Here is a 13,074-nt window from a genome sequence, read left to right as displayed (position 1 = left end):
TATATTTCTTCCTAGAATGAACTGTTTCTTTTGAGCGATTGTTGGTTCAATTTAAAAGTCCTTTGTTATCGTTCGAGAAAAAATCCTTTGCTATCTTATTGTTCCTTTTTTTGGCTTTTGTGCCACAGTTATCTAATTCTTGTAATGGATGACCACCTTTCTAGACTAGATTGCTCGATTAATTTCTGTGTTCAGAATACGATGCTCTCTTTTTTGCTTGTTGATCTTTTTTACATGACCAGTGTTTCATATATCTGGGCACAAAATGATGATAAAATCTTCATCATAATAGGAAAGTGTAAAGGGAATCAAAAGACTTCTCTTGATTTTGATTGCTTCATAAATTTGAATAAGGTTATCAAAATACTGAGTTTCTGTGAATATCAAAGCACGTGTTTTTTTAAAAGAACATTTCATCAGAGAAGCAAAAAATGAATAACTGCGAATGCGCACCACCTTGGGCTGTGTAAAACAGCATAAGAGTAAAGAACAATTTGAATTATATCTAGGAAACTTATAAAAGTGAGCTCTTTTATTTTGAGGAAATGATTCCAGGAACTCCCATGTGGACTCAACTTCTGTGGCACATCTTATATCTTAGGAGGTTAATCGCCCATAGAGATAGTGCTTCCTATAAGGGCCTTTGGTATGTCCAGCATTACAATTTAGTCGAGGAATAAACTTTTCTTGAGTTATCTGGTTATTGCCATTATTGGCTCCATAAAGCGTTCCAAATTAGGATCAATTTTTTTTTATCAAATACGCTAGAGAGCTGCGTATCATTTTTATTAAGATAGAAGATAGCCGAACCAAGTACAAAGCCTCAAGGGGAGCCCCTTGAAGCAAGAAAGAAAGGGATAGGAGAGGGCAAGCTACTCAAATGGTGTGCTACAGAATCCAAAAGAAACAACCACAACTGAGACCTCTATCATGCGTCCTAATCTTGCCACAAGGCACCCATCCTCTTTGCCCCCGCCATAATCCACAGCTGTGCTTCATCTGAGATCACTTGCAGGACCGTTCCCACACGAGGTGAGGCACCCTCAAACACACAATTAGGATCAATTCATGCTCTCATAGAACATGCAATACTCATAATATCTACCTTATTGGCAAGATATATAATCTATTCTAGTCTTGAAGACAAATATAAGAATTAAGAATAATAATCGCACTGGGACTGCTCTTATGGGGTCTTCCCTTTTGTATATTTCTTTTTTGAAAAAAAAATTAGGAGATGTGCCTCCCTATTGCCATGCCACTGACCTGTTCCCGGCTTTCCTTTTGTGTAACAACTCCTTTATAGACTATAGTGAACAGATGTATGTAAGATCTTCTGGATTATGAACCCTACACTATTTAGCTAATGACAGATCCCGGACTCTAGACCTGTCATGTATGGGTTCTAATATAGAGTTTTAGATACGTTTTCCCTTAAAATTCCATACTACTGAAAGAATGTTCCCCCTTTTTACTCTCTTCAGGCTTTTTTTGGCAAAAAGAACTATTGATTCCACAAATTCCAAGGCTTCCATTGTCGATTTGTTATGGCATTTAGCGATCTTGCTCTACTTAGCAAAATTGCTGTACTTTTTTGGAGCTCAATAGTGGGTTGTGCTCACCTGAATTTATTGCAACTCAAAATGAATATTCAGCACACAGGGTGGGAACAACTACATGCAGTTGCCCGGAGAGGATTCTGCAGCAGAGTGGAAGATCCTACTTAGGTAGGAACCCTGTTTATATGGGATTCTGTCATTCTGTGATCAAAGAATATTGTAGATATGAGTTACTTCATTAGACCAGATGATCATGAACTCGGAAGATTAGACTGAAAAAGAAATTCACAAGCTCTTGAGATAGTTCTGACAAAATGCCTTGAGAGCTTCCTGATCTACATTGAACAAGAACAGTCCTATTACATGCAAAAATCCTTTTGCATTCCATGATTTCCCCAAGGGCTATCTGTTATTACTTACACTTCTACTAAAAACAATCCAAAATAACTTGATTGCCCTGGATCATTTTCACTACTAGAAGCAAATTCAGCAGGCTCTATCTCCAACCGTGTATATATTATAGATCTTCCAATCCAGCACAGAATGAATCCTACTTATGCAATAATTTGAATTTGTACAGAGTAGATCGTGATTACCAATAGAAAAAAAAGAGATTATCATCACGATGGAGTTTTATCATCCTCGATTGCTTTTATATGATCAAAATAGCTGAAAAAGTGATAAATAAAAGAGCCTGCTAGTCCAGTTGTGTTTGATTAGCTGGCAAATTGTGGCTTGTGCTCTGCAATATTTGCCTGATATGCCATTGTGTACCCTATGTAGTAGCAGACAAGTTAAAAGTTTTGTTACATAGTGTCAAATGGCATAGTTCTAATATACTGATGCTTTGCTTACTTACTTTCTAATTTGCTACATTTTCTGTAGTGAATTATGAACTCTTGTCAATGCCTCATGCCTCGAGAGTCTTTCACCTTCTTTAAAACCTAAGGCCCATTTAAGTTTTTTCTTGTTTGATCTGGACCTCTAACTGTACCTTTTCCACATTGTTTATCTTTTATGTTGATAGTTCTAGTTGGATGTTGGTCTAGGAATATAACTAGTTTTTGTCAAACTTTCACTATTGATTTTGGTGGTATGAATGGAGCTGAATGTATGGACATGTTCCAGCAGCCACCAGGAAAGAACATCTGGAATGGTAGTTGAATGGTAGCATTGCAGGAGAGGGCAAAACTCTGCCATTATGCTGTACTCCATAAACAAGTGAAAGCTACACCATTAATTCATCACTAGATCCCCAAATCCTTAAGAAAGTGGTGTTCACTTCCCAATGTTAATGCATGAGCTATTGGAATAATTAAGACAATATAACATGACTAGAATAGTCAAAATCTAAAATAACAAAAAAAAAGGTTGAACTCCATCTACAATCCTCATTGGGTATTCGAATTCAGTTTTGATAATCCCATTAGTGTTGTAGTACTTGGTAGATACCACATTAATATGAATTTGGATTGTGAAAACTCATAGTATGTCCTCATAAACCCCTTATGAGTCAATTGGCAACGGGTATTGTAGTGGCCTGTAGGGCTCATCACCAGGTTTTGAAAAAATGCGGGAAACAAGATTATGGCAACCAGTAAACAGGGATAGGCCTGATTCTGCTTTTCTGAACCCTGGCCCACTTAAACCTCCTTTGACCCCAACCTCCACAGTCATTTATATATTGTTGCTTATCAGATGTATCCCAAATTCTAGTCCTGAAAATGCACAAATATGAAATACACAAAAATCTGTCTTTTCTTTCATTGGGCACCTGCCAGAAGGTGGAACCATCCTGGGTTTGGTTTTCAGGGTGGTTTTAGTAAAAAGAAAAAAACCCTGCTTGTCACAGCCAGTTTGTGAGAGTACTTGGTTTTTAGGTTTTTACATACTTCTGCAGTTCAGCAGAGTGATGCATTCACCATGATGTCATGATCTTCATCAGAAGCGCACATTACAATTTTCACAACTTCCACGGATAGGATTCTCAGACTTACATGCATACTCTGTTAGTTGTATCCTTTCTTAATTGCTATTATTTGATTATTATCTGTGGGTTTAAACCCACCTTCGTCATTCATCGTCTATGATTCTTTGCATAACCTATTTTTCCATTAACATTTCTTTAACTCTCCTTTGTAATTGCTCACACATGGTTGTTCTGTAGAACCTGATATATTGCTAATTGAATAGTGCTGAAACTGACTCTTCTTATTCTTTCGTCTCAGGAAATATTTCCAATGGCCTGCAAATGCTGTATGAGTCCTACCAGTTTTCGATTTGGTGCAAAAGCAAAATGCACTGAGAAATTTCAACTTATGGTTCATCGCCCTGATTCGGATATTAGTGAATTAACAGCTGTTGTACAGAATAAGAATGGTTCCTTAATGATCAGGACAGGAGAACTTGGTTGGACATGGGGAACATGAAAGTAGGATGCAACATAACTGCTCCGATGGTTGTCTTTTTACAATCCAGTAGAGGAATGAAATACCTCTGGGTCCTGACTATCATGCACAGGTGCCACAATGGACTGATGAGTTGTCTGTAAAACATAACTGTTGTATTTCTCTAGAGGGATGGAGCAGAAAGAGCATGTATGTAGAGGTTAGTCTTCTGAATCTAGTGCTGATGTTCTTTGTCGATCCAGCTTGTATTTGTTGATTAGAACCGTATGTTTAGTCCTCTTTTTCGACTTGTTGAATGGTAGGATCACGGATAACCATCTCATCTTTGTTGTTCATTGATACTAATCTTTCATCGGGTGTGCTTATCGTATTTTACTTGGGCTCACGAAGTACGTTACTAGTCCAGAAAACCAGAAGTGATCTTTCATGGTGTCCAGAAGAAATCTTTCATGTGCCTATTGTTTTCTTTTTGCAAGCTCAAAGTCTGTAAAGTTTAGACAACTGTCAAAAAAGTTTGAACCTCATGAGCTATTACAGTTGGACTCATTCTAGGCTTAATTCGAGCTCATCTCTATCTCAAAACGAGCCAAAGTCAAGCCCGGGCCAAGGCTCACGAGCTTGAGCTTGATAAGGCTCGGGTTAATAGGTATTGCAATTTTTATTTGAGTTTGTCATTCTACAAGTCCATATGGCCTTAACTTTTATTATGTATCTCCAAGACTAAGGAAACATTACAAGGATTAGAAGGGAAAGATCATCCTCAAATCTACATAGGTGACCACATCACAACAACCTACCAAATTAAGGCAGCAAGGCCTACTCAAGCTTTCTTCCATTACCGAACTTAAGCGAGCTGAACTCGAGCCTATGCAAGCTAAACTCGAGCCTATCCCCAAGCTCGGCCACTATCTTAAGTTCACTCGGGCTCGGCTTGATCTTTTATCGAGCTCAAGATTGACAAGGCAAGCTCGCTCGAGCTCAGCTCGTTCACAGCCGTACCTGTGGGAGCTGGCTGATTTCTGGTCAAACCGGTTAGTGGTGGTATGTTACAATTCCAACTAGTTTTCGCATCCGCACCAATTCAGTGACCAATTTCGTCTGATTCCTCTTAACTATTGTTACTTATTCTGATCAACTAATGATATTTTGGGACAGTTGTACTAATTTTGTGCCGCTATTTTACTTGTACCTTTAAAATTTGCTGCAATTTATCACATGTACCTTTAAAATTTCAGTTAGATACGAATGTTAGTTTGAGTTAGGAAAAAGTCTACCTATAAATAAAGAAATAAAATTTCGGTTACATACATATGTAAGTTTGAGTTAGGAAAGTCTACTTATGATCCGTCAACTCCTGCGTTGTTTAATTGTGTTACCAGATCATGAGTGTTTTGTTTTGATGCAACAGATGCAAGTACAGAGTAAGAAACGAGTTTGTGGAAGGTTCTAGATGGTTCTAGGGAGCGAACAGGTAGTATGAGGGTAGGAAGAAGATACACTCGCCGCTCATTTTTGTTCCGTTCAGGTTCTGGTTGTTTGACGATCCTCCTCTTTGTGCTAGGGTTCCTTTTGTATTCGGTTGTTTCTCCTGCAGTCCAGCCGATCTCGATCTTGCTCAGACCTCAAACCGTTGCCCAGCCCAAACCATAATATGCCTTTGGTTCCTAACATTAATTTACACCCGCAATTTAATATTGTTAAGGCCATGTTTGGAAGCCCGGTTTTGGGTCCAAAACCAATGTAAAACACAGGCCCTATTTTTTTTTTCTAAAGTGGACCGAAAATTTTGTTTGTATGACCGATAGGACACTAAATTTCAGACCCATTTTGACCCATTCCGTCATATTGGGAAACAGATCTCGGGATGTCTCCAAAAGAAAACAATAACTATCGGGCACAACTCCTCATCTCGTCCCTCCCCCATGGACTCCACTTGGCCTGGCTGTGGCAGCAATCCGGCCAGCGGTGGCTGTGGACCGACGGGCGAATGCATCGGAGACGGCTGGGGAGCGGCAGCCGAGCGCACCGACGGCTAGGGAGAGGCGGCCAAGCACATCGACGGTGGGCAAAATCCTCGTCGTCACCATCTGTTCCTCAGTCTGTGGAGCCACCATCGTCCTGGCCTTCATCTGCACTACCGTGGCCTTCATCTGCATTACCCTGGCCTCCATCTGCACTGCCACTGTCGTCCCAGCCTCCACGGCCGCCGCCTTCGTTCAGCCCTCAACTTGCACCATCACCATCAACGTCGTCCTTGTCTGTTGTCATTCAGGCCTTGATCCGTCGCCGCCTATGTCTATGATCTCATGCATCTATGTTGTTGTTGTCGTTCGACAACAACGATGGGCTTGAACTCCGCATTCCAGCTCTAGGCAAGAGCAATAGGCTCCAGGTAAGAGCTATAGGCTCTAGGATATGGACATCTTTCCTCCTACTTGTTGCAAATGATGAGCTAATATCTATGATTTTGGTTTAGAATTCTTGATCTGTTGCCTTCCTAGGTTATGATTCATGTGATTTTCCTCCTGCTTGTTTTTTGCATTACCCAAACAATATTTTTCAGGGGAGAAGTAATCCTTCGTATTCTTGCGCACAAGAAAATACAGGTGTAACACAATTACAGGTGAAAAGAATTACAAAACATCCAAACAGGCCCTAAGAAACTGTCAAGGGATGGTTTTGGGGTCATTTTGGGTTTTATGGCATGCTATGTGGTGCACTAGCTGACGTGGCATGATGATTCACAGGGAAAAACTAGGTAAAAATTTAAAATTAGACAACATATATGAACGTATTCGTCGAAATAGACAACATGTAGTCGTATTTATTAATTTAGCATCCGTTTTCGACGCACGGTGTATCAAAAATGGATTTTCGGTACATCGTGTACCAAAAAAGTATTTTTCGGTACACGATGTGCCGAATACGACACTGTTGCCCGTATTCGGCACACTGTGTGCCGAAAATGGACTGTATTTGGCACACGGTGTGCCGAATACGAGCAACAGTGCCGTATTCAGCACATCGTGTGCTGAAAAACACTTTCGGTACACGGTCATGTTGCGTCTGCTTTTCCGGTACACGGTCATGTTGGTACCAAAAAGTGTTTTTCGGCACACGGTGTACCGAATACGGCTCTATTGCCCATATTTTGCACACCGTGTACCGAATACAGTCCATTTTCTGCACACGATGTGCCGAATACGGACAACAGTGCCGTATTCTGCATACCATGTGTTGAAAATGGCTTTTTCGCTAAATACGGATGCTAAATTAATAAATACGACTACATGTTGTCTATTTCAGCAAATACGTTCATATATGTTGTCTAATTTTGAATTTTTGCCGAAAAATTGTGTGAACTTTTTCGTATAAGATGGTGTGGTTGCCACGTGTAAAAAATGATGATGTAGCAGCAACATAAACTACAACTGCTCAAGAAAACCAATTTCGATGCAGGTGCACTGGCTTTAAACAGTTGAGGATGTAAACAAAACCAAAGCAAGAGTCGAGCGACAAAATTGGACCTTTTTCTTTGGATAATATTTTTTTAGAATTCAAGGGCAAAGCCCCATTTTCTTTGGATAATGAACGAGTAACTTTTGTGCCTTTTAAATTACACTGTTCAGTACACGTACGTAGAAGGTGGTTGGAGCCTTACAGGCTGATTTGTTGGATCCTTGCCCCCAACCCCAAGCAAAGAACAACTCTTGCTTTGGTAAAAGCAGCCAGACACAAGGTAGCCAATGGCAAAAGCTTCCTCAGGGAGGCCGCCCCAAGCAAAGAACAACTCTTGCTTTGGTCAGACACAACCAAATAAAAAACGGAAGAGCTCCATCCATCACTTCGAATTTGCAAGAAGCAGCTAGCTAGCATTATTGAGAGTTGCTCTCTCCTCTTTCCATCATTGTTCATCACTATATAGCTTTTTTTCTCACACCAATTCTTCTGGTACATTATCAGCACAGAACATGTAGCTGCCAAGGTACGTACGTACTAGTTTAATCAGTTTCCTCTTCCTCGTTTTAATTATGATTCATCGCTTTGTTTAGCCAATAATAAGTATATGGATTGACAATGGCGATGCAAAATTGATTTCTCTTGTAGGGTCTAGCAAGTGGAGATAGATCCATCTGGAGGCACGGATGGGTTAGATTTGTAAAGCTACTTGTGTTTTCTGGGCCTTGATAGTTACAGTCCATCATGCCTAACGTGGTAATTTGTTTTTTCTACATATATGCATTTTTCATAAACTAGCGTTGCAGTTGGATGTTTCTAGAGTTAGTTTGAGGTTCTTGTCGTTCTCCGCAATAACAAATTACCTTTACCTGCACTTTGTGAGTAAGTGCTACAATGAAACCTACACGTAACCTGACCTGAACTTGGGCATACCAGGGGGTGTCGATCATGGGTGTAGCTTCAGTTTTGGGCTTAGAGTGTTGTCTCTATTGTAAAACTACCTTACGAGAGGTTAGGATCTTATCCTCTCCATCTCTCCCAATTAACAAAAGAAAATAAATGAATATATAAGAACACAAATATATAATAGGGCTCCTCTTATATATATAGTATTAATCTAGACCCCCTTCTTGATGACCAGTTTGGCATGAGCCCATCCTAAACGGATATGGAGGAGTCCTCTCCTGCGCCACGTGCCAGCCCGGCTGGCTCGGCCGTAACTGAGTTGGACTTCCTTCCTAAGGTCTAGTTTCACAACACTCCCCTTAGGTAAATACTAGGACATTTATATGCCTTGTTAAAATTCCATCAAAAAACCCAGTAGGGAAAGCGGTTATTGAATAAAGAGTGCATAGCTACCGCTCTTGTATTGCACATATTGCCTAGTTAAAAAGCTCTTATGAGAAACTAAAGATCATTTAGAACCACTCTACTAGAATAATTCATGGATTTATTCTATTTTTGGTCCTCCAACTATTATGAAAGTACGATTTTGACCCTCCACCTACAAAAGCAGACACTCCACAACCCCCAATTACTCGATCTAGAAAAAAATAATAGCCCGCAACAATTCCACCCCGATTTTCATCCTACGTGGTGCTTGCATGAAGTGGTTTTGACACGTCATCTTGACATGGACACCGTATGAGAGAGGAGTTAAAAGAATTGTTTCTTAATGCCTGTCACCTGTTTCTTAATGTCTGTCACTCACTATGCTATCCTGGCCAGATGATACGGTTAGTAACCCTCATCTGTCATTTTAATTGTTCGTGGTTAAACTTTTTTTAATTTTAACAGTCCATATATTTATGAATATTATGAATTATGTTCGTTTCCTATAGAATTTTAAAGGTAATGAGTGAAAATGGATCCATGTTAGTGCTCGTAATCAAATCTAACAAAAGTATATGTTGCTAGGACCAGGTGCATGATATTTCCTCGCAGAAAAGAAACATGTACAGCAAAACTGGCCTCTAGAGACACTATTTTAGTGTTCTAGAGGTACAAATTCGTAAATGTCTTTAGAAAAGTGTCTCTATGCGAGGTTTAATTTTTGTTGTAGTGGCGTGACCTTGCACACGAGAGCAATTTCTCATGGATGCTACACCGTATTGATCACTTGTAGCTGTACCGGCACCTTTTGAGAAATTTAATGTTATGGAGCAAATTGTTGCAGAGTTTTGATTACGAAGACACGAAGCAAGAAATAATTGGTTATTGCGAGCGTACTGATTCGCATAAGTCCATCTACTTTGATGGACATCACGGCTTGGGTGCATCTGCGGTCCTTCGGGCTATAGTTGAAGACCCTCCACCATCTTTGAAGAAGAAATTTGATAGGATCATCCATGTCGATTGCTCAAGGTGGAAAAGTCGAAGAGATATGCAGAGGGAAATCGTGGACAACCTGAAGCTTCCTCAGTGGGTGATGGCTATTATTGACAGGCACGATGATGAAGATGATTTTAGCGGGGTGGATGAAGGCTCTAGACTCGAGATACTAGGGGTCGGGAGGGAGATCCATCGTTCTCTACAAGACCACACATGTTTAGTGGTTTTCCATAATGGGAGCAATGACATGGTTGACATGCAAGATTTTGGCATTCCACGACCTGAGTGGTTTGGCACTAGAGTACTGTGGACCTTTAGAGGTAGGCTGCTACTCAATCCGGATTTAAAATCAAAAGTGGATGATTCACATTTTTGTATTGACACGAATCTTGGAGGTACCAGTGGTGGCTAGCAGTTAGAGCAGAGGCTAGAGAAATTGCTCAATACACGCATAAGATTGGTGTTAGCACTGAAATAGCTTTGGAGTGTATCTTGTATCTGTTGTCATTAGAAGCTCAGAGCCGTCTCCTCGGCGGAGACATGGACTACAATTGGTCTATCCATGCTTCGAACTATTGGGTTTGTGATGGGATCATACAAAGAAACCAGGAGAACGAGGCATGGGATGTTGCCACTGCTATGCAACTTGAGCTGCGATTTGAGGACTATGTACGTCCATGGATGCCGGAACGGGAATGGGAACAACCGGAAATGGAAGAGTACCACAAACGATGGACTTTTGTCAGTAAATCTTCTCCGAAACAAAGGATTGTACCTCCAGAATCAACGTCCTGTTTCATCAGTGGATGTGGATCTCCACTACTATCATTGCCTAATCACATGCTTCATCAGTGGATGTGGATTGTAACTTCAGGCAACCTTCGTGTACTGAAGTTGTGCCGTTGTACATTCAATTTTTCATCACCTCCTTTCAGTTGTTGTCGCACCTTGAGATTCCTAGGATTACATAGGTGCGAGGATGAAAAGGCAGAACTGGAGGAGAAGCAAGGTAGAGCTGCTGCAGTGGAGTTCTTTCAGAGCCTGTGGGTGCTAGACATATGCTACACGGAGTGGGGATTAGCAAATACAATAGTGCAAATGGGGACAAACATTAGGGAGATAAATATAAAGAGGGGAAAGGTGTGGCACAACAATCTTGCATGGAGACAACTGCAAAACCTTCGCAAGCTTCGAGTAGTTGAGCCTACCTGCTCTTGGGAGACAGGCAAAGGAGATGAATTCACAGGCATGGTGAAGTTGGAGCTCCTTGACCTGTCTGGAAACAACACCATAAAAGTTTTGCCGAGCTTGTCTGGGGCAACTGGCCTCAAGACTCTGGTCCTAGATGGCTGTGTTGGGTTGGAGCATGTTGGCCCTGAAGGACTCCCCCCATCACTTGAAACATTCAGCTTAGATGCAGGTTACAACCCAAAGGATTCAGCCAGCAAACTTTCCAAGATCTCTTTGGTGGGTTGTGTGCATTTGGAGAATTTCTTGTTGCGTGGATCATTGCCGGACCTTGAGGAATTGAACCTATCAGGCACATCAATCCGAAGAGTTGACCTCAGGGATCAGGTAGTGCAGGTGGGAAGACTCAAAAAGGTCTTTCTGATGGTCTGCAAGCAGCTACGTGCAATACTGTGGTGGGAAAGAGCCAAGTTGCAGGAGCTACGCATTGACACCCATGGAAGAAACCAGGACACAGGACCACAACCACCTTATTCTGATTCTTCATCCATCAGAATCCAACACAAGAACTATGATGGCTATATCATTGCAAGCGATGTGAGGATCATTCAATCCTTGATGATCGGGTCATTCATAACTAACAGCTTCTATCTAGATCTACATGTGCCATCTTCCAGCAGCAGATCTAAAGGGCCAAGCAGAAGTGACGAGGTTGTGGCCAAACCTTGCTGCTACAGTGATATCCTTCTTGAGGGGGTCTCTGCTCTTGCTTATGACCATGAGATCTCATGGCCTCCACCCTCGGATCACCATGTTGAGGTTGGTGAAGGAATTAGCCTCACCGATGTAGAGAGCGATAGGGGAATCGAAGCTATTGATGACATGATGGTATGGAGCATTAACTCCTTGCATGTGCACGATAATTCTTGCATCCTTTTTATCACCCCCAAGAGTGGTAGAGTAGAAGCCTCCAAACATTTCAGACTCAAATGGTGTCGCGTTGAGAGGTGCCCAAAGCTACAGACAGTGTTTTCCTCTTACGACCGTCGTCGGCCACGCTATGAGTTTCCTGAACTGGAGACAATCTGGGCATCTGATCTCCTCGTAGCTGACTGCATTTGGAGCAAAGGAACAATTCTCGGCATTTACAAAAGTTTTGGAAGACTACAGAGCATACACGTGCACAACTGCCCCAGGCTCAAGTTTGTCCTCCCGCTCAAAGGCTACACCTTGCGGAACTTGGAGAGTCTCCACATTTCCCACTGCAGTGATCTCAGGCAGGTCTTCCCATGGGATGACGACGTGGATCAATCATATAGAGAAGCAGGAAAAGTGAAGGAATTCCGAAAGCTGAAGCACATCCACCTCCACGACCTCCCCAGTCTGCAGGGGATATGTGAGGCCAAGATGTCCACACCCGTGCTCGAGAGCATCAAGGTCCGGGGCTGTTGGGCCCTCAGGCGCCTCCCGGTGGTCGGCTGCCACCGACCAGTTGTGAACTGTGAGAAGGACTGGTGGGAGAAGCTAGAGTGGGACGGGATGGATGCCGATCACCACCCCTCCCTCTACGAGTCGTGCCATTCATCCTACTACAAGAAGCGCCTCATCAGAGGCACAGTCCTCCGGTAACCCAACATCATTAATTTGTCCAGGTATGTACACCATATTCTATATGTGAGACCCCTTTCTCGGATTCTCATATGCCTCCTGTTCCTGGATCAAATAGTTGATATGCATAGTATAATAATTATGGTATCACAGTGTTTTAGTTCCTAGATCAAGTAGCTGATACGCATAGTACAATAATTGTGGCATCACAATCATCCATCGTGTATAAAAATATTAAGGTTGCAATAGCACAAAAGGTTCTAAACCATAGAGTACAATACAAACCTGGCTAACAAGCCAGCAATACATAGCAGAACAACAACTCAAAACCACAGGCAACTAGGGTGCAAACGTAACCACTAGTCTACTCCTTATCCGCGTCTAAGTCTCCCGCGAAGTCGGCATCTGCTTTCTCATCTGAATAATAGCAAAAATAAGTACGGAAAGGTACTCAGCAAGACCTATACTACTTCAAGGTATTGATATATGCATAAGGGATAATTCAAAGACAAGGTTTTATG

General features: G+C 41.7%; 1 pseudogene; it reads left to right on the top strand.

Moving 5' to 3' along the window:
- The first annotated feature begins 563 nt into the window (after nt 1–563).
- Nucleotides 564–12,574, top strand: LOC133923783 (uncharacterized; annotated as a pseudogene).
- Nucleotides 12,575–13,074: the final 500 nt, after the last annotated feature.

The sequence above is a fragment of the Phragmites australis genome, chromosome 7, assembly GCF_958298935.1.
Source record: "Phragmites australis chromosome 7, lpPhrAust1.1, whole genome shotgun sequence".
NCBI classification, from domain to species: Eukaryota; Viridiplantae; Streptophyta; class Magnoliopsida; order Poales; family Poaceae; genus Phragmites; species Phragmites australis.
This window is presented reverse-complemented; position numbering and strand designations above follow the sequence as displayed.